The sequence below is a fragment of the Triturus cristatus genome, unplaced genomic scaffold (genome assembly GCF_964204655.1).
Source record: "Triturus cristatus unplaced genomic scaffold, aTriCri1.1 SCAFFOLD_105, whole genome shotgun sequence".
Classification (NCBI taxonomy): domain Eukaryota; kingdom Metazoa; phylum Chordata; class Amphibia; order Caudata; family Salamandridae; genus Triturus; species Triturus cristatus.
Window position 1 is genome coordinate 2,123,442 of NW_028187897.1, and position 23,055 is coordinate 2,146,496.

Genomic DNA, 23,055 nt, shown 5'->3' on the forward strand with positions numbered 1-23,055 from the left:
AGAACAAATTCCGATTTACTCACCTGTTATCAGGAGAGACCTCAGTGCTGCATCTTTTAGCCCAGCACTGACCCTGAAAAGTAATTCTAACCGTACTTACCAGTAACTTGTATTTCCTTCCATAGGAATCCATTGTCTGGTTTTCAGCACAAAAGTTTCTAAGTGTCTATTTTCACAAACGAAAAATATTCCTTAGAAATCGCCTGTATGACTTAAACGCATTCTTTCAACTGTTTACAGGTGATGCACCAGTGCTGGATCCAGGATTCACCACCGAGTAAGAAAAAGTGACGATCACACTACTTACCTGCTAAGTGAATTTCCTTCCATAGGGTAACATTGACTGGTTTCACTTGAAAATTCTTCTAAGTGTGGAGTTTTGGAACTTTAAAATATTCCTATAAACTCAGTCGAACTACGAATTCCGATTTACTCACCTGTTATCAGGAGAGAACCCAGTGCTGCTTCTTTTATACCAGCACTGACTCTGAAAAGTAATTCTAAGCGTACTTACCAGTAACTTGTATTTCCTTCCATAGGAGTCCATTGTGTGGTTTTCACCAGAAAAGTTTCTAAGTGTCCAATTTTGAAAAGGGACTCACCTTGCCTTGCTGACCGCGCAGGATACCGCAGGATACCGCTGGACCACCAGGGACGGGACGCACACGCTGTTGGTTCCCCTCGCCACCACCCGTGATCGTTGGCCGCAGTGGGGGGGGACTACAGCTCCCGGCAGACACAGCGCCGGCCAGGACTTCCTTCCGGCTTGTTACGCGCTCGGAGGCGCTACAAATACTGAGGCTCCCTCGGTGGAGTGGGGGACTCACCTTGCCTTGCTGACCGCGCAGGATACCGCAGGATACCGCTGGACCACCAGGGACGGGACGCACACGCTGTTGGTTCCCCTCGCCGCCACCCGTGATTGTTGGCCGCAGTGGGGGGGGACTACAGCTCCCGGCAGACACAGCGCCGGCCAGGACTTCCTTCCGGCTTGTTACGCGCCCGGAGGCGCTACAAATACTGAGGCTCCCTCGGTGGAGTGGGGGACTCACCTTGCCTTGCTGACCGCGCAGGATACCGCAGGATACCGCTGGACCACCAGGGACGGGACGCACACGCTGTTGGTTCCCCTCGCCGCCACCCGTGATCGTTGGCCGCAGTGGGGGGGGACTACAGCTCCCAGCAGACACAGCGCCGGCCAGGACTTCCTTCCGGCTTGTTACGCGCCCGGAGGCGCTACAAATACTGAGGCTCCCTCGGTGGAGTGGGGGACTCACCTTGCCTTGCTGACCGCGCAGGATACCGCAGGATACCGCTGGACCACCAGGGACGGGACGCACACGCTGTTGGTTCCCCTCGCCGCCACCCGTGATCGTTGGCCGCAGTGGGGGGGGACTACAGCTCCCGGCAGACACAGCGCCGGCCAGGACTTCCTTCCGGCTTGTTACGCGCCCGGAGGCGCTACAAATACTGAGGCTCCCTCCGCGTCGCGGGACGCGCGCGGGCGACGCCGGGCTGAGCCCGGGCAGAGGGCGGGCCGTCTGTGGCCGTCAGGGGCAGACAGAGGCAGGGCTGGGCCACCCCTCTAAGGCAAGTGTTAATTTAAAGCCTGGATATATCTCGTAGCATATCACCGGCTGATCTTTAGTTACACACGCATGTAAGTGTGTGTCTTGTATAACTTTGAGAGTTGGCTGGCTACAAGCTCGTTAGAAAGACTTTTGCCGCCATTAATGGACATTAATTGACTAATTGGTTGCTGGCTTACTTTGTGTTTTAATCATCCTTGCTGGCAGAGGCTCTGGATACGCTTCGACTCACTATTAGCAAATAGATCTAGCTAGTGCTCACAGTTACCACTCTGGCCTAATATACATAATTTATAATTACATAAGAAGATAGTCGCCAGGCCCTTTTTTTGTGTGTGACCCTATTTATAAACCACAATTTATTGTATTTGCAACTGTGGTGCCTGAAATATCCTAAGTAATATTTTTCTAGGTCCAGGGCAACTAGGGTGACCACAGACAGTTAAGTAATTGGGCTTTGAACCTAACAGTGCCCATATTGTCAACCTATGGCAAAGAACTATTCCACTATGGATAACTACCTTGTGAAAGTAGTAAGCCAAATTAATAAAGACAGAAGGAAGTCGTTGGGCCGCGAACATACTACTCCTATTGATTTAGGCTCTTCGAGTAATGGTGGCAATACCAATATAAATAATGTGGCACCTAATGTCCTAGTGACAGAGTGTTTGCTAACAGAGTTTACGGCGCTCCCTGAGTCTCCTGTAGTCCCAGAGTGTCCCCTACTTACGCCTGTAGACACTAACACCATACCTCTGAATCTGTTGGATGAAACTAAAATTGACCATCATTTAGAATGCTCCCCAAAAAAAAGGGCTGTAAGGGAGTGCAGAAAAATGAAACCAAATAGAGGTGGGGCACAGCATAAATTGAATCGTGAAGCCACTCCCAAAAATTCATTCTGCCAAAAGGGGACTATGACAGAAAATTATGGCAATGATATATTTTCAACATCAAATACTATATCCTGTTTCATCAAGGCCTTCGAGGACAAATTAGAGGCAGTGGTAAAACCACTAACTGAAAAAATAGACATTTTATCAGCAGAAGTGCTTAGATTAGGTGGCTCTCTCTCCTCACTAATTGACTCTCAGACTAAATCACAGGGTGGGACAAATGAGCAAGAGGGAAGAAATGTACAAGTCCCAAACAAGGAGAATATCCTTCCATCTAATTCCACACTAAACAACCAGGTGTTGGATAAAATCAACACCCAGGATGTAGACCTACCTTCTACAGGCTGGTCAACGGTCCAAGCCAAGAAAAGTCGCTCTACTAATTTACCTCCACAATGCGAACCATATGTTGTATTTGTATTTGTATTTGTGGGGTATTGATAGAGCGCGACGTTCGCTCCGGAGGGAGCATCTTGGCGCTAGGGAACCTAAGTGAGCCAGTCCAAGAGGATTAGATGGAAGCTTTGGAGTGATCGTCCGGGAGATTAAAGATCCAGGTCTTTAGCAGTTTTCGAAAAGGTTTTTCCTGGGTTTGTTGTCTGAGGGTTTTGGGTAGTTTGTTCCAGGCTTTAGTTGCAAGGAAGCTGAGGGTCTTCTCACCCTTCGTTTTCAGATTGTATTTGGGGAGAAGAATGAGGTTGTCGTTGGTTGAGCGAAGGTGACGGCTGGGCAGGTAGTGGGGGAAGCGTTTGGTGAGGTATTTAGGGCCTGTTTTGTTGTAGGCACGAAAGGCTATAATCAGGATCTTGAAGAGAATCCTTTTGTGAAGGGGGAGCCAGTGAAGTGAACGAAGTGCTGCAGAAATAGAGGATCTGCGGGGAAGGCCCAGGACAAGACGGGCGGCTGTGTGTAGTACGCTCTGCAGTTTTTGGATGGTGTTCTTTTTGGCTCCTGCGAGCAAGCCGTTGCAGTAGTCCAGTCGCGAGATTATGAGTGCTACTGTCACCGTCTTTCTGGCATCGATGGGAAGAAAGTCAAAGAACTTTCTCATGGATCTGATCATTCCAAAGCATTTGCCTGCGACGGTTCTGGCATGCTGATCGAAGGAGAGGTCGGAGTCAAAGGTAACGCCGAGGTTCCTGGCCGACGAAACTGTCTGGGGGGGGGCAACAGAATTGTCCGGCCACCAAAGTGCTGGACAAAAGGAGATATTTGTACCGATCGGAAGGATCTCCGTTTTGCTCGAATTGCATTTCAGGTGGTTATTGTCCATCCATCGAAATACTTCAGTCAGGCAGTGTTTTAGGTTGAATTCAGCTTTGGTAGATAGTTTGTCCAATGGCACAATGAGCTGAGTGTCATCGGCATAGGAGGTAACAGGTATGCCGAATGATTCTATTAGATTAAGGAGGGGAATGAGGTAAACGTTAAAAAGGAGAGGGCTCAGGATGGAGCCTTGCGGGACACCTGAGGAGACAAGTTTGTCTTTGGAGTGAAATGGACCCAAAGAAACGGTTTGGGAACGGTCGGAGAGAAAAGACGAGATCCAGGATAGGGCAGAGTGAGAGATGCCGATGTCCCAGAGTCTGCTGATAAGGATGGTGTGGGAGACAGTATCAAACGCCGCCGTAAGGTCGAGAAGGATGAGGATGGAGTTTTTTCTCTGATCTTGCAGGGTTTTTATAGTGTCAGACAGTTCAATGAGAGCGGTTTCTGTCGAGTGCTTGGGGCGGAATCCGGATTGTTGAGGATGGAGAAGGTTGTTTTCATCTAGATAGTGTTTCAGTTCATTGTGGACTAGATGTTCCGTGATTTTTCCCAAGGCCGGGAGTTGTAGCACTTACAAATGTGCCACCTCTAGTCACTATGCAGCCTAAGGCACAAAACGAATCACACGACTCCCTCAAACGGAAAACAGTTTCCTGGCTAAACCATAACTGTGGGTTCCCTGTCAATTATTCTGATCAGATTTTATCAACGAGACGGGTCCCCTGGATTGGGAGTGCCAGGAAATCTTGTAAAGGAGATTGCATAATTGTCAATTTCAAATACCCTCAACACGTGGCGACCGTACTACTTAGAGCAGCATCATTGGCCAAGAGAGAAAATAGTGTGGGTGTACATCCCTTAGGCTACTTCTACCAGCATCTAGCTAGGGGCAATCAGATCAACGCCCCAATCATATCCCAAACTGATACCCAAGGGTTACCTTTCCAGATTAACACAAATAACAGGTACTTGGCATTAAGCACCTTGGATATGAATGACTGACTAATACCACCTTCTGTGTCAGAAGTGGAGACCAAATTAGCAACTCAAGGTGGAAACATGACTGTGACCACAGTGGAACCCAATGTTGAAATTGCCAAAATAAGGTTAGAGGCCCCCGTAATTGTACATGAAACCCAGACAGACCACCCTAGGAAAACTATGGAGTTTTATACAAATCCAAGGGTAACTACTGCTAGCTTGGGTGAGAATAGTCAATGTGGTACCAAGCATACTATGATTGGGGGGCCAACCGTTGTAAATCCACCGTCGCATGGAAACAATGCTCCACATAGCATTGCGGACGGTGCAGCTGATCTCCCACCTACTAGATTAATAACATGGAACATAGCAGGGGTATCTAGGAATACGCAGGATGAGGGTTGGTGCTCTTATATTGAAAATTTTTACATTATTCTTCTGCAGGAGACCTGGGCTATAGACATACCTCATAGACTGGGTTATAGAACCTTTAGTCGCGGCGCAGTGTCATCTGCGAGAGGAAGAGCATCTGGGGGTTTGGTGATTTGGATAAGGGTTACTGTGGAGGCAAAAATTACATTACTGCCGATTGATTCCCCTGATATAATGGGATTATGAATGGTAACCACGGAGAAAGAAACAATATATTTAATAAATGTCTATAACAGACCGTATCCCCATAGTAAAGATTCACAGGTGATAGTCCTCCTTGATTCATTTTTAAATACTTTAAGTCCAAGTAAACAGGTAATTGTTGGAGGAGATTTAAATTGTCAATATGAGCCGATAGTGGGCTTGGATACTTTATTTGAAGAACAGGATACAGCTAATAATATCCTTCCTTTAGAGTCCAATATTATGGTAAAAAATTCAAGAGCAGCTATACAGATTTTACAACTTACAGTAAACCATGAATTAAGGGCGTGTAATGGCCGTTTCCAGTCTGATAGACCAGCGGCCCCAACTTTTGGTAGGGGAAATTATAGGTCTCACATAGACTTCTTAATGGCCTCCATGAGCCTATGGCATTTAATAATAGATTTCAAAATAGACCATAGAACAGAGAGCGACCATTTCCCCCTCCAATTATGGTTACACCCAGAACCTTTCGTACAAAAAACAAACATGATAGCCACGTTAAATAGCCCTATAGGAGAACAGCAGGTCTCCAATAATAGATGTGCCATTAAGTGGCCCTATATTCTGGCCAAGCATGAAACAATGATTAATATATACAACTCTTTTGCTGACGCATTGGAGGGAAGTCATATGCTTGTTTTAGGTACCCAGGATGTCCTTAACTTACATTATAAACTTGTAGATGCACTGATTCCCCAGTTAAGTAAAATTTACAAAAAAGATTCGAGTCAGAAAGACAATCATTTATCACCATCTAAACAATGGTATAATAAAGATTGTCGTAAAGCAAAAATTGACCTGATCCAGGCTATAAAAGTAAAAGACGTCCAGGGAATCAAAGACAGTAGATTAGCATATAAAAAGACATTGTCCCAAGCAAAAAAAGCCTGGGATGACGCCCTCTGGGATGATCTTTTAACTGCAGCCCACCAGAAAGAACAGGTCACATTTTGGAATTTAGTCTCCAAAGGGAATAAAAAAGGCAGATCATCTAGGGATATATACCTTGATGAAGAAACCTGGTGCAATCACTTCTCTAAATTATATTGTAATACAAATGAGGAGATGGCTACGGATGACTATGAGATAAATAGGTCACTTGACAAAAATACCCGTCTACATTTTAGTCTTGAGGAGACTGTAGAGGCACTCCAGGGTATTAAAACGGGTAAAGCACCAGGCCCCGATAAAATCCCCGGTGACTTGCTAAAGCATGATGTAGGAATTTGGGGACCCTACATTAATTTTTTATTTAATTCTATAGTGGCCGGGACACCAATTCCCGAATCATGGAAAGGGGCTGAAATTGTTACAATTTTTAAGAAAGGGGATCGTTACGACCCAGCAAATTACCGCCCTATAAGTTTAATTGATCTTTTACAAAAAACTTATTTTAAATAGACTTCTATCGTGGATAAAGGAGGAACAGATTTTAACTAAATACCAAGCAGGTTTTAGGTTAAAAACCAGCACAGTAGACCAAGTATTTAGATTTATGTGTATTTGCTGGAAATATATTAATATAAGAAAGGGAAGCTTGTACGTAGCATTCATCGATCTAAGGGCTGCTTTCGACCTTGTTCCCCGTAAGCTACTTTGGTCTACTCTCAATGATATGACAGTCCCCAGTGAGCTACTCAAGGAAATAATTAGACTCCACACAGGAAATTATGCTAGAGTCAGATGGGGTAAGGGAGGAGAAATCTCAAAGGAGATCCCGGTGGATCGGGGTGTCCGCCAAGGGTGTGTGCTGGTGCCCACACTCTTCTCTCTATATGTTAACAATATACCTAATTATCTAAAAAATTGTAAACATGACTCCCCGAAATTAGTAGATGAGGTCGTCACCGCATTGCTTTTTGCCGATGACACAATTCTCATCTCCCAAACCCCGCAAGGCTTACAAAACCTAGTAAACACTTTTAATAATTACTGTGTGGAAAAGGGATTAGAAATTAACTCATCCAAAACAAAGTACATGTCCATAAACCCTCAGAAATCCTTTAGAAAGAACTTGGCCTTAAATAACCAGAAGTTGGAACTTGTCGAGAGTTTTAATTACCTGGGTATTATGCTGGATAGTATGCCCAATTGGAAAGGGCAATTGGAAAAAAGCAACTTGATTTTAAAACAAAATTCAATGCCCATCCTAAAGGTGCACGGCAGTAGCCAATCTAAATCAATTACTCCGGCACTTGAATTATTCAAAGCAAAGGCCCAATCGGCAGCACTTTATGGTGCTGAGGTTTGGGGTTATTCCTGCAACAACACTTTCAGGAAGGAAGAGAACACCTTCATACGCAGGTTACTTAAAATACCAGTAAGAACACCGATAACTCCAGTCTTTCTGGATATTAATCTTAAAAGAACTGATCATCAAGCTACGTTAAGGCCATTACTCTATTGGATTAGATTATGGACAACCCCTGAGCTGAGCGACTATAAGAATGGACTGTTAGAAATAATCAGGATTGACGAATTTAAAAGTATCCCTTGGCTAAAACATATCTCCCAGTGGTTCAAGAAGCTTGGGCTTTCCCATTTTTGGGAAAACCCTCAGAATATGTTACCAATCTCAAAAAACCTTTTGAAATCCGCTTTTTGGGTATACGTAAACAATGAAGTATCCACTAACACTACACTGGGTATATTGTCACAGAAATTTTTATCTGTTAAGGATACCCCTTTATTCGAACAATTCATGGATGAGATAAGACCACCACTAGCTAAAACACTGTATCTACAATATAGGTATGGAGTTTTACAGATTGCTGCAAATACCAGTAGTTGGAGGGGCAATGAAGATGATAGTGGATTGTGTACCCTTTGTGTACAAAAAGCAAAAGAAAATGATGCTCATGTACTGTTTTTCTGCCCGGCATATAAAAAGCCAAGAGTTCGATGGATTAAACCCCTGTGCATAAATTTGGGGTTTAGGTTTTTTAAAGAGGCAGAACGTACATTCAAAGCAAATACTTCTCAATTAATAGTTTTTGGTCTAAGTAGATTCCTATTTAATGTATATCTCATAAGGAATAAGAAAGGATGCAAGCTATAGCTCCTAAAGGCTGGGTAGATAACGCTCTTGCTTGGTTCGATATTATGAATTTTATACTTCCTCCTTTTTAAAAAATGTATTTTAATAATCTTTTTACATTATCTGGCTTCTTAACTAATTTATATGTTTTTAGCATAGCTGTAATAGAATTGAATGTGACTCACCTCCATTTATATTGCCTGGAAATTTTGGTCTGTGTATTATATATGTTTTAAATTATGTATGTCGCTTTTATGACAAATAAGTCGAAATAAAGCTGAAATTGAAATTGAATTGAAACGTACAAATATTCCTCTAAAATCAGCCGAACTACGAATTCCGATTTACTCACCTGTTATCAGGAGAGAACCCAGGGCTGCATCTTTTAGACCAGCACTGACCCTGAAAAGTAATTCTAAGCGTACTTACCAGTAACTTGTATTTCCTTCCATTGGAATCCATTGTGTGGTTTTGAGCAGAAAAGTTTCCAAGTGTCTATTTTCACAAACTAAAAATATTCCTAAAAAATCGTCTGTATGACTTAAACACATTCTTTAAACTGTTTACAGGAGATTGGCCAGTGCTGGATCCAGGATCCACCACTGAGTAAGAAAAAGTAACGATAACACTACTTACCTGCTAAGTGAATTTTCTGCCATAGGATAACATTGGTGATTCTATGTGAAAAACTTTCTAAGTGTCAACTTTTAAAATACAATAATATTCCTTAAAAATCACTACTGTAACCAAAAGGCTTTTACTCAACTGTTTACAGGAGATGTCCAAGGACTGAATCTAGGATCCAGTCCTGTGGTTAGAAAAGTAATCCATAAAGTATCTAATTGCATTTGACTAGAAATTCAGATTGAGCTCAATGTTGCATTGTGTTTGAAATTGTGTTGCCCATTGCAACAACTGTAACTACTGTACTTAAAAGTCTATTGCCTATTTGCAAAGTATTTAAACTAAAGTAATTCATTCTGAGAAAGTATATTTTGTATTGTAATGTATAATGTAATTAAAAAAAAACAAAATGTAGTAAATCAGTATCAAAATAATCAGCATAACAATTAATACATTAAAAATTGTCATTTACAAAACCTTTAAAATTCACTGAAAAAACCATAGGTTTCAGGCCTGATATAGTTAGCAATTAGCATTTAAAAAACCTTTGAAATTCACTGAAAAACCCATAGGTTTCAGGCCTGATATAGTTAGGAATTAGCATTTAAAAAACCTTTGAAATTCACTGAAAAAAACATAGGTTTCAGACCTGATATAGTTAGGAATTAGCTTTTAAAAAACCTTAGAAATTCACTGAAAAAACAATAGGTTTTAGGGGTGTTATAGTTAGCTGGACATTTCACTTGAACAAATCCATTGAAATTCCTTTGATATAGTTAGTTGAGTTGTACTAACTACATCTCGCGCGCCCGCATTCCACTGCTGATGATGTCACATATTACATCATTCATGACATGGTCAGTGACATCACTGATGACATCTCAAATGACATCACTGATGACATCATCCACGTGACAATCAGATACACCTCATCATACACTAGTATAACCTTTCATCACTCACTGTAAAATACAGAGTGCCAGATTTAGAAACCATTGACACACCAATACAAGTTTTTAAACACCCACTCAGTGATTCCTAGATCTATACACACATCTAATCACTTACCTATAGATTCACTCATACATGCTGTCAATGATCAATAGAACACTATCAAATATACTTATACACCTATATCGAAATTACACACCAGCACACATCCTAATCACTCATGAAGTCATCCTACTCACTTATGCAAACAATGGATCATACTTACTTTTACTTAGCTATACACTTATAAAAAAAACTTCATCTATTCATATAGATAATAACTCATACATAGTGTGTTATAAAACAACTATTACAAGTATACAGTTATCCATACAGTCACTCACACAATCACTGAGTCTTATGTATACTTATTTATACTTATTTATATACAACTGACACATACACTGGCTTTTATTTTTCTAGTTTGTTGGACATGTACCATTGAGACATATATTGACTCATCACCACACCCATAAAGATATTCACTCACCCAAACATCTGTTATAACATGTAGTTTTAACTTCATATACCTACTCAATCAACTATTCACACATCTTTGGGCTGTCACACACCCCCCACCGAACCACACACACATTCACTCTCCCATACAAATACTCAGTTAACTAATCTATAACTAATATAGACTTTCACGTAGCTAGGAACCAACTGGTGCAGCAGTTTACACAACAACTGACAAAGTGATACATATATTCACACAGTTTAGTCACTATTCAATATATTTAATGAGACACTATAAATTAGTCAAGTAAACAGTCAATCACACTGCTACTAAATCCTCCATCCAGATATTTATATTTATATATCCACTCATTCTTCAATACAAATTGCTATATGTATATATAATACATATTTAAATAACGAACCAAACCACATTTACTGGATGATGTCATCAGTGATGTCATCAGTGATGTCATTTGAGATGTCATCAGTGATGACACTGACCATGTCATGAATGATGTAATATGTGACATCATCAGCAGTGGATTGCGGGCGCGCAAGATGTAGTTAGTACAACTAACTATATCGGAGAAATTTCAATGGTTTTGTTCGAGTGAAATGTCCAGCTAACTATAACACCCCTAAAACCTATTGTTTTTTCAGTGAATTTCTAAGGTTTTTTAAATTCCTAATTCCTAACTATATCAGGCCTGAAACCTATGGTTTTTTCAGTGAATATATATATATATATATATAGTATTAAAAAAATATATATATATATATATATACTATATACTTATACTTATTCATAAGTCTTTGATATCTTTGAAGGAAGGAAGCTGTGGTAACCCCCTGCCATCACTAAAGAAGCAAATGAGGCTACTACGAGGCACGAGTCGGAGGATGCGAGCTGCGGAAGAGATGGACTGCGGTGGGTCTAACGAAAAAGCATTATTCCCTGTGCGATTGTTAAACTTTGAAAGCAATTCAGCAACACGCGCTGCGAGAGAGAGAGTCAACTGCCGATACATTATTTGAAACTCTACCACATACAGAAAATATGAGCCAACAGTCTCCTTCTACCAATGCCATGGGGAAAGGGGTTGTCAGATCTAAATTAAGAACATTGGAGAAAAAAATTTAAATCGAACAGGCGAAGTGGTGGGAAAGGAAATCCCTCTAAAAATACTTTGAGGCAGGATGCATACCCAGGGGTTTAAGGATAATGCTAGCCCCTAGCTTCAAAGACCCAAACCCTGCCATGCTTAAAGAATGGGCTGAGACTAATTTGGATGCATCCAGGCGGATAGTGCAAAACCTAGTCAAATATGCTGACCAAATTAATAATGAATTGGCAGGCTCAGACCAAAATGATATGATAGCCAAATACCGGGAGGAAATTAATGAAAGATTGAAAAAACAGGATGATACAATTAACTCAAGGAAAGCACACAAATTCCAAAGATATAAAATTGCCTATGAATCAGGACAAATATTTACATTTGTCAAAAGATTCGACCCGCTAAAAAGACAACGACAAATGGATCAGAACATTGCGAGACAAGATTACATAATTTTGGCTCAAGCTTCTAATACAGCCTCTGCCTTTGATTTAAGTTTGGCGGTTGAAAGCAAAATGGATTCAGAGGATAGTAGGGCCACAAGAAATCTATCCGGAGACCTGATCAAAATAAGTCTTGCTGAAGAGTTGGATTATTTACCCTGCGATTGGAGTCAAACATTACGGGCGCAACGTCCGAATGCACAAGCAAACAGAGACGTAACCAGAGACGGCGAGAGAGGACAAAAATCCAAAGAAAAGAAATTGAAAAAACAACAAGGAGCCAAACGGAAATGCAAATAAAAGAGAACATGAATCCTGTGGTCAATTTATCAGATATGGTTTTAAGTGAAACTGAAGTTCAACTTTTAACATTAGGGCTATCATACTGCCTGGAAAGTGCATTCCCTTACTGTCAGACTTGAATTGATGTGTACAAATATATACAGAAATTAAACTAATGAAATATCATATACAAAAGCCACAAACCATATCAACAACAACATCAAGACCAAATGTAATGTGCAACGACAATAACAACAGCCTACAAATAACAGATATCCAGTTAATGCATGATCTACAAGAGCTAAAGAATGAAGGCTCAGGTGTTGATAAAACATTGTCTACTCAACAATTCATTCAGGAACAGTCAATTGAGATCTTTGACTCAGCGAAGACTCCTTTCAAACCTAAATCGACATTTATGCCTATGATGCCACGTGATGCCATTGATATCTTCAGTGACAAAATAATTGAGGAAATTAAGAAACTCAATTATAAATCAAAAGGAGCACAAAGACAATATGCACAACATGATAGAAAGTACCAGACCTTAATTCAAAAACTACAAAACAACAAACAAATCATAATCCGCAATGCTGACAGAGGCAGCAATATTGTTCTTTGGCCTATATCTGAATATATAGCAGAGGCCTACATACATTTAAATGATGAATTATGCTATAAAAGAAGCAATATACTACACATAATAGAGATAATCAATACATTTCACAAAGATATTACAGAATGGAAAAATGAAGGACTATTAACAAAACAGGAATGCCAGTTTTTGCAGAATGACCATCCAATAATGCTGGTCTGGGATTTAATTCCTAAAAAACATAAAAAAATTACTCGAACACTAGGCAGACTGATAATATCAGCAAGGAACAGTATTTTTTTTAAAAAACAATTCACAATTTGTTGATTTCTTTCTACAAGGTTATGTGCATAATTTGCCATCATTTATTAAAGATACTGGTCACTTTTTAAGAAGAATTTACAAATTTGCCTTGGAAAAATGAATATCTGCTCATGACACTGGACATATCATCACTGTATACTAGTATCAGACACCATGATGGCCTGAGAGTGGTCAAACATTTCTTTAGAAGCAGACCACTAAGACTGTGCAAACTTAGTGAAATGTTATTATGTATGAGTAGGTGGTGTTTGGAAAATAATTATTTTCACTTTAATAATGAGATCTTTCACGACTAAGAGGAGTTGCAATGGGTGCCTGTTTTTCACCCAGTTATGTATGTCTTCACATGGGCTGGTCGGAGGAGCAGGTACTCATGGGGGAGCATGGTGGAGACTGGGAGGACCATATCATCTGTTGGTTATGCCATATAGATGACATATTTGTCATATGTAATGGGTCACTTAATAGTGCAGATGAATTTGTGGAAAAAATCTATGTAAATTCTTTAAATTTAGAATTTACAGCTAATATGAATCAACAGGAAATTGATTTCTTGGTCGTACAGGTCTATGTAGCTAACAATAAAATTGAGACAAAGTTATAAAAAAAACTACAGCTGGGAACTCAATATTACATGGTAAAAGTTTTCATCCCAGACATCTTAAGGACAGTATCCATTATGGGGGATTGTTAAGATTGTGAAGAAATTGTAACCCCAACAACACGATCTAGTCAAGTGCCAACAGGTGGCTAAACAGAGATTTCTGTCCCGTGGGTATGCAACAAGAACCCTTGATCAAGCCAACTCAAGGGCAAATCATGTTAGCAGGGAATCTATTCTCTTTAGGGACAGTACGACGACGAAGAAGGCAGAAAACATTTCCAGTAACAATGAATCTGATGTGAAATTAATACTGTCTTTTAACAACGAGGAACAACAAATCAGATCTATTCCCAGAAGGCAGTGGCCCATTATTTTGACAGACTCAATCATAGGATCAAAACTTCCCAAAAGGCCCACAATAAGTTTTAGAAGAGCTACCAGCATGAGCAATGCATTGGTGAGCAATGAGCAGTAGCCATGAAGTTATTCAGACTGTTAATTGGCTTTCAGCAATGACTGGTTTTTACAAATGTAGTTCATGTAAAGAATGTCACTACAGGTCCAATACAGCGCAATACCAAACTGACTTTGATGATAAGCCTGTCAAAATCGCTCATTTGTATACTTGCAAAACTGATTTTGCGGAATATATCCTGGAATGCACCTGCAAATTACGGTATGTGGGAAGTACCAAATTACAGGTGCATGTAAGGATTCTACAACATCTCAGAGCTATTGTTAATTCTGACCCCAATTACCCGTAGGCTCGACATTTCAAACAGCACCATAATAACATTCTTAACTGTCTGACATACTTTGTGATTGACGCAGTCCCTAAACGTAGGCGGGGTGGAAATAGAGAAGCAAGGCTCAGACAGTTAGAAACTCGGTACATACTTAATCTTGACACTAAGTCACCAAATGGTCTAAATATCAGTGAGGACTAACACATTTTCTGTATCCATATAGATCTATTTATGGACTGCTTGACTAGATTGATAGTATGTATATAATACCGGCAGTTAGCTTACACCTTTCTTCATGAGGAAAAACAAATTTCTTTTTACACTGTTATTTTTAATCAAGGATTTGGCCAGCAAAAGCAGACAGTGCATAGATCTAATCAATTGTGGAGATGACAATATGAAGTACAAACAAGTGAATATGTAACATCTCTTTAAAATGGTAACATAAATTGGCATTGATTATGTTCATATACTATGTGATTTAGATATGAACATTGGCGGATATGGTTTATAAATACTATGCCCACTTTGGGCTTTATTCCTGCATATATTTCAAATAATATATGGGGTGGCAATTGGTAGATTCTGTACATTTTGTGAGGAAGTCACCTACACTGATGCACTTAAACATTAAGATAAGAACTATTTTATTCTAGCATATATTTTATATTTATGATCACTTTGTACCTTATTTTTGCCTTGCATTAAGTTGTGCACCATATTTATCATCCTTGTTCAAAATGCATTTTAATAATAGACAATATATATGTTTTAACTCTATGCTTTTACCAAGCTATATACAATTTATGTTATGTATCCTAACAAGTGATATCATTTTTGAAATGCTGTCAAACTTTGGCATTGTGCCAAGGTATAGTCTTTTGTTAATGGCCATCCTTTCCCTCTAATCACTTGTGGACTACTTAAAGAGGTGTGTGACTTTTGGCGCGCATGTGATCAAGGCCAGGCTTGGCCGAAACGAGTAATGGTGGACATGTTGCACAAATAAACTATTTGGCACAAGATACTGGAGTCTGTACCTGTCCTGACGAAGTAGATCGGGCTGTCAGGAATATATATATACTATTCTTAACTCCACATCTCGAAGATACATAGATCTAGGCTTTAAGATAAAGTAATGTGGTGTTGAGGATGTAAATAAAATTAAAATTAAAATTAAACTTACCTAAAATACTTATCTTCATGTTTTTGTGGTAGTCAATATTCTGGATACATTATTTTGCTGAATGATATTTAAAACTCAATACAGTAGTAGAACACAAAGCACCACAACAAATAAGATAAGGTTACTTACTAAAAGCAACGTCAGGAAAATCGGTATAAAATCCTTCAACGTGAGTAATGAAAAAACAGTCACACAAACAAGTGTCTATTAGCAGAAAGGAATTTTATTGCAAGGCCCGGAGGCCAATATTATGCATCTTATTCCTTTATTGCAACTCACAGCAGCAACAAGAAACAGCTAGAATAGAATCTTCCAAATAAATCTAGAATGTTGAACATGCATAATACTCCAACACTGGCAGCCATCTTCCTTCTTTTGTTGCTGCTCATCGACAGTTAAGTACATTTATCACCTTTATTGCTTCTCAAACACAGCAGCAACAACACTTAAAATTAGAATACAACAACACTGTAGAACGCAGAACATGCTCATAATCCCAGAACAGGCAGCCATCTTCCTCTTTGTAGCTGCGAAATAAACCAAGTCAAAAAATAAAAATTCAACTTTCTGTCTTCAAACTTAAATGCTCTGCATTCTTCATATATCTCTGATGCTCTTCTTCTTCTTTAACCTATAAAACAAAACAAATAAATAAATAGTAAATGGGCGGGTACAGCGGAGGGATAATATAATCCTCCGTGCCTTTAATATAATCATGATTTTCTATACATTAAAACTGTGGAAAATCTGTATTTTATGGCAAGGCCCGGAGGCCAATATTATGCATGTTCAAAGTTCACCCAAAACTCTTTCTAACACATTTTCCACAGGTTTAAAGTAAAACCTTCTAAAAGTATTATCATTAGACCAATCTGCAGCTTTCATAATCCCATTCAAACTAAAACCTTTCATGAAAGCTTTACTAGCCATTGCTCCTCTTACTGAATGTGCCCCAAAAACACTAACATCAACCCCTGCCTTAATCATCACACTCCTTATCCATCTCGCTAAGGTGGGTGCTGAAACTGCTTTATACGGTTTCACATAAGAAATGAACAGTTGAGTACAATTATCCATTTTCAAGCCTAAAGTCCTTCTCTCATACTCTTTAAGGCAACTAAACACACATAAAAGATTATCACCCTCCAAAAGAGGGTAAGAAATTGTTCTAGACGTAGTCTTTGTCCTTTTCCTTATTTCAAAACATACACCTCCTGGCTGAAAACACCTTGAATTAACCTCTAAGGCTCTTATATCTGAAACCCTTCTAAATGAAACTAGACACAAAAGCACTATTGGCAGAAAGGAAATACAGCTACAAAATCTCCTAAATTTAGTTTGAACTAGCATTCAAAGAGCACCTATAACTATGTTTTGAATTTTTAATCATTTTGTTTTCAAACACCACTATATCTGTTTCTATCAAATATGCACGCTACATATTGCGAAACTTTTCTTTTTCTGAAAAAAACTATTTTTGCCTTAAAATCCAGTTTTTATGTATGGCCTCCATATGCCAGCTTGAGATTCATAAAATGTGAATGCACCACATTGACTGATTCTGCTCCACCTGTATTGGTGTCACCATCACATGCCGGGGATGCCCACCAAAAATGCCAAAGATGCCTACATTATGCCAAGGGCATCCACCATTATGTCAGGGCTGCACTTGTGCTATTGCTGCCCACCATAATGCGACCGCATTATGCCAGTCATGGGCATTATTATTCCATTGACGGCCGCAGTTAAGTAATAGATAGCAACAATAATGACACACGTACTGAAAAGGATAGCTGCCATTATGCCATGATTAAACCCTGGATGCTATACAACCTATGTCAAGTTTTAACATTATTTTGCTAGTCCCAACATTGTTAGGCATGGTTATAATTGTTACAGACATGAACCCCTTATATCAGGGTGTCATATATATTTGGTGTTCCCTGACACCAGGAATGGCTACCATGGTGTCATAATTTCTTTCAAAGAGGCACACAATACCAGCCACAATCACAACATACATAACACATACATAATAGAGCACATATGCACAGAGAATCATTTTAACAAATACACAGATACACATGCTCACACCATTCCCCAATTTACCCCAAACAAGGCCATCACCTGTCTCTAGTGCAGCCTCTGCTCTCCTTGCCGACAGGGCTGCTAAAGCATGGTTATCACATACTTCCTCTCTGTCTCTGGCAGTCCAACACTCTAGCGACTCCACTTTAACTATTGCTGACACTTCTTTTCTGGCCCGGTTTTCACAGGCACTATATGATAAATAGACTGAGCCTTGGAAAGTGACGAATCTCCAGGTGTCTTTGGAGACAAGTGGTCATATTGCAGGTACCACAGGCTTTTACAGTGTGTGTTTGTGTGTAAGTGTGCCGCCCTGCCATGGTTTGTCGGCGGACATTCTAGGGATATAGAGATGTGTAGCACTGCCATCTTCAAAACAGCTAGATCCTTTGAATTACATACGGTGCTGGGCTGTGCTTAAGGAAGCTACTTTCAGGGCACTGGTGATCTGGGTGCAGGTGATTGTGATAAATGTTGAGATTTTGATCCGCCCCTTACAAACACCCAGCATATTTAGAGAAATACACACTATTTGGGTTCCTCCTGCCACAATAGGAAAGTGCCAATAATGATGGAGTTAGTCCAGCTGCTAAACATTGGTCAACAGGCGTGTGGTGGTTACTTATGTGACGCACTTCCTATATTTTTGACTAACACTCCTTTATATTCACTCACTGGCACCATATCTTTTTGCTCTATGTATACACCTTGGCAGATGACCTAACTGAGTTGTACCAGAGATTCCTAGAATTGATTGTGTCATAAGCTTTGAATCAGGTGATTGACATTAGTATTTTATTTTTCTGATTTAGTTTGGAGGGCGCATTTCTGTCTTACTGTTCATGTTAAGCTCCTTAGTATGTGCCTAACTTTGTAAAAGTACCTGTACTAAAACATCATTGGTCCAAATCCGTCTTTAACAATGAATATGGTTTGTAATAAATATTTTTTTTAAGTCCCATAATTAACTTTGTAGCTATTTCCCGAGTACAGATAGCAATATTAAATTTTAGATTGCATCCCAATGCTTTTCTATGGAACAGCTAACCGTTCTATTCCTAAATATCATGCACCCTGTCTTAATGGGCAATAAGGCCTACTTCGGAGTTACTTACTAATATTTAGGGTTTAGGTCCATCAAAAGGGGTTAGTTTGACAGGTCGAATTTGCAGTCACTGTGCTACACAGGGCAGGCCTGCAGTCATGATTGTGCTGTCACTGCACCGAGTGGCACAATATGTGCTGCAGCCACTGGTGAAATTTAACTTGCAGTCTCGGGGGAACACATTAGATATTCTATACTAGTGATTATAGGTAAGTTAAAGATGCCAATGTCATCATGCTGCAAGCAGGATCACTGGCACTTTTCCACTTGTTAGCAGGGGCTAAGTGCACAGTGTTCTACAGCCAGCAAAAACAGTCAAGGCTAAAAACCTGGGGGTACACCACTCAAAAGATGGTCATTTTCAACACTACACCCATTCTTAAAAATAAGGATTATATATTATTCAGAGTAGCAGCTACAGACCCGTTGCTGGGCTACCTAAAATAAATGCAAAATAAGTACTAAGCAGCTGCAGTCAAACGAGGGGGCCTAAGATCTCTTAAACTATTATCAATCTGTCTTTCAATCAAATGATAGGAGAAAGAACTGCTTTCGTGGATACAGCAGATAAAAATCCTGTTCAGCTGTTTCCCTAGGGTCAGCTAGGTTTGCTGCACTGCAGTATTTGATACCGTGCGTGAGGCATGTGATTCTACTTCAAAGATTGTTGTCAGTAGCCAGCGTGAATGGGGCCACACCGAAATAGTTATTTTTTTTTTTAAATAATCAGAAAACAATTGTCATCCTAGGGACTTTCTTATCAAAGTCAACCAAATTAGTTAGTTGAGTTCCACCTGTGTTCTAGTTTTTATTAGCTATCTCTGTTCATTGTTCACACTGATAAATGGTCACAGTCTATATTTTCAATCTTATGTTGCTGACACCCAAGGTGTTTTAGAACTAAACAAGACGTGCAAGTAATATTATCAATTGTTAGCTGCTTCCCTAATATTGATAAGTAGGTGTGGAACAAATGGAAGCAACCCAATGGCAACAATACAGCGGTTTATGTATGTATTTATTTTGTGGTTTATACAGTATGAACAAAACCCAAGCATATCAGAATATTTTTTATATGAACAATTTTCAGTTAGGTATTAAATCAATTGAAGATCACACAATAAAATATAACAGTACACGTGGCAATGATTAGAGGGGAGGACTATCTATCAAATATCAAACTCATCAACCCCATTCCCGACTTCTTTAAACAGACAGTGGTATTGGCATCCCAAATTACATACTTAGCTTTCACAGTAGATAATTCTTCATACATCATGAACCAAGCAGCCCAACATGTAAAATTGGCATCCATTCCAATTATGGATGTTGATGCTTTTTCAGCATTCTTGTGTGAAACATAAATATGATCATATTTTTGATGCCAAGAGAAATCTTGATTGTCTCAAAGTGATTAGGGCACTCATTTAAAATGGGCAGAGGCAAAGGTTCTCTTAAGTGCTATACACCTTCACAAACCTGCTATTATCTGGATCGCCTTTAGACACTGCTGCTGACTATAGCGAGGAAAGCACACCTCTCTGGCCACAATCAAACGGCATTGTGGAGTGATTTATGTGTATCCTCAAAAAGAATGTTAAGTGTGCTTAGTTGGAAAAGCTTGATCTGAAATCAGCCCTTCATTCTGCTCTTTGTGCGTACAGGTCGACTCCCCATTTCACTACAGGTGAAAGTCCTGCCAACCTGATGTTCTGGAGAACCACGAAAACCAAGTTGCCAGAATAGACCACTAAAAGAGTGATTGATGATGATGAACTTCGCCAAGCTGATTCCTGTCACAAATGCAAAATGGAGACCTACGCAGACAAACCCTGATGTGCTAGGAACACTGGGCCACATGTAGCAACCTATTTTGCATTCACAAACGGTGTGAATCACAAAATGTGACCATTTGCAAATGCAAAATAGCCTTTTATGATATATGAAAGGCTTTGGCAGTGCATTGTAGGGTAATTGCAATTTTTTGTGAATACCTAGATTTGTGGCTACAAAACAGGAATCGCAATTTGCGATTCTATAAACACATGTACCAAGCAGTTTTTAAATGCAAACTGTGCATTTAGGAAATAACTATGTGCAATTTTTGAAAAATGCCCCAAAAATTCATTTTTCAAAGTGCTCATAGGGCATGTGTGTGCTTTACATGTGCACATTGTTTTTTGTGTGGGGGGGTGTTTCTGGGAGGGCTTAGGCTCCCGGGCACCCTTGGTTTTGCATTACGTAATTTGCGATTACCAATTAGGTAATCTCAAATTAGGTAATCCAAAACCATTCACACTGAAGGGTCTTTAGGCCCATAGGAACGATTGGAGTAGTATTACCGAATAGCAATTATCTAACTGCGATTGCAACTCTGTAGGAGTCGCTATTAGGTAATCGCTATTTTCTTACATACCATTTTGCATTCCTTAAATAGCGATTACCTAAAATTTGCTATTTATTGAATGCAAAATGGATTTTTGATACATATGGACCACTGTCTTTAAAGAGGAATACAGAGTCCTCGTTAGAGAAAAACGAAACGCAAGTCTGATGCTCCTTTTAGTATAGGATACATGGTGATTGCGCACAGTCCTGAAAAGCCCGTTACGAGAGATTCATTGCAATTCAAGCACCTGCCTCGATATACGCCAGTTCCAGACATCTGAAGTGAGACTTCTCCACCTGAGAGTTCTGAGAACCCATAAACTGCATCTATGTCAACAGTGCAAGCCATGGACTCCTCTCCTGTACCCTCCAGAGATTCACATGACAAGAACTGTGATTGATTTGAGTGCCACAATGACTTATTGAAGGTTTATGAAATACATATGGTTTATTTGTACTTTTTATGTCTTGTGAGTTAGAAATGACGGGACCCCTTTGGTCCCTGATGGACGCCGTCGAATAGTGACGTAAGTGATTGGGTGTGGTTAATAAAATTCATGATGCAGAATGTTTGAGTTAACAGTTACACTCTGATAAATAACAAGGTGTAATACCGGCTTCGTGTGTGGTGTAATCATTTGCATACTTAAGCGCTGGGGAGAACGTTACAGATACCAGGAACAGTGCCCATTGAAAAGCCTATACCTTTCTGGTAGTTTCATTTTTTTAAATAATTCCTTAATTTGTAATCTCCTTGGGCCTGTTGTCATCTTGAGATTTGCATCTCCTACTGAGAGATCTTTGCGCATTCTCCATGAATCCTTTCTGAATTTTCTTTGGTTGTCTAATTTTTCTTTAGCAGGTTCTTCTGCTTCTGTTTTGGTTTAAAGCTGAGGTTTGGGTGGTCCCATACCAAAGGTGTTGCTTCTCATTTGTGATATTATGAGGAATAACTCAGCTTTCCCTTGTTCATGAGGAATAGTGACAAGTCTCTAAAAAACATTAAATAGAGATGCTTCACTCTTTATATTACCTATAATTAATTCAGAAACGGTCTCATTGCTCCTGATTAATTGCAATTCTAGCTGTAAGGTAGGTGACACCAGTTGTTCCTCCTGAATTGTTTTTAGGGGCCACAGTAAAACATTCAGGTGCAAGGGGTCTCCACTCTATTGTATGTACACCATAGCCTCTCAGCTACCTGTAGACAATGATTAGTTCCTCTAAAATTGCTTGGGAGCCAAGGGGATTTTGTTGGTTCCAATCGGGAAAAGGCGTGTGCCATGCAAACTTTGCCCTTTGTGAAGTAATTCATCAGCAAAACAGCAACAACAACAAAATAATACTGGCACTCCTCCCTTAACAATGGTAATAAATAGCATGTTATTCACTGTGCATCCACATATGTGATATTTGCTATGCTTTTCTTTCCTAAATTTTAGCTGTAAACCTTAGAACTAAACCACTATCTCATTGCCCATAGACCAACAGTGTGAGAAGTGACAATGCAAGCGCTTAGGATGATCCAGCAGGTCCAGAAGAAGAACTTCTCCTGCAAGAGTTAATAATTCTCTATTCACTTTTCTGATATATAAAAAAAAAATATGTGGTTCAAAAGTGAAATCTACCAAATGCAACGTGGGAATGTTGTGCTGGTCTATCTTTCCGTACCCCCATTCATTGCCTTTA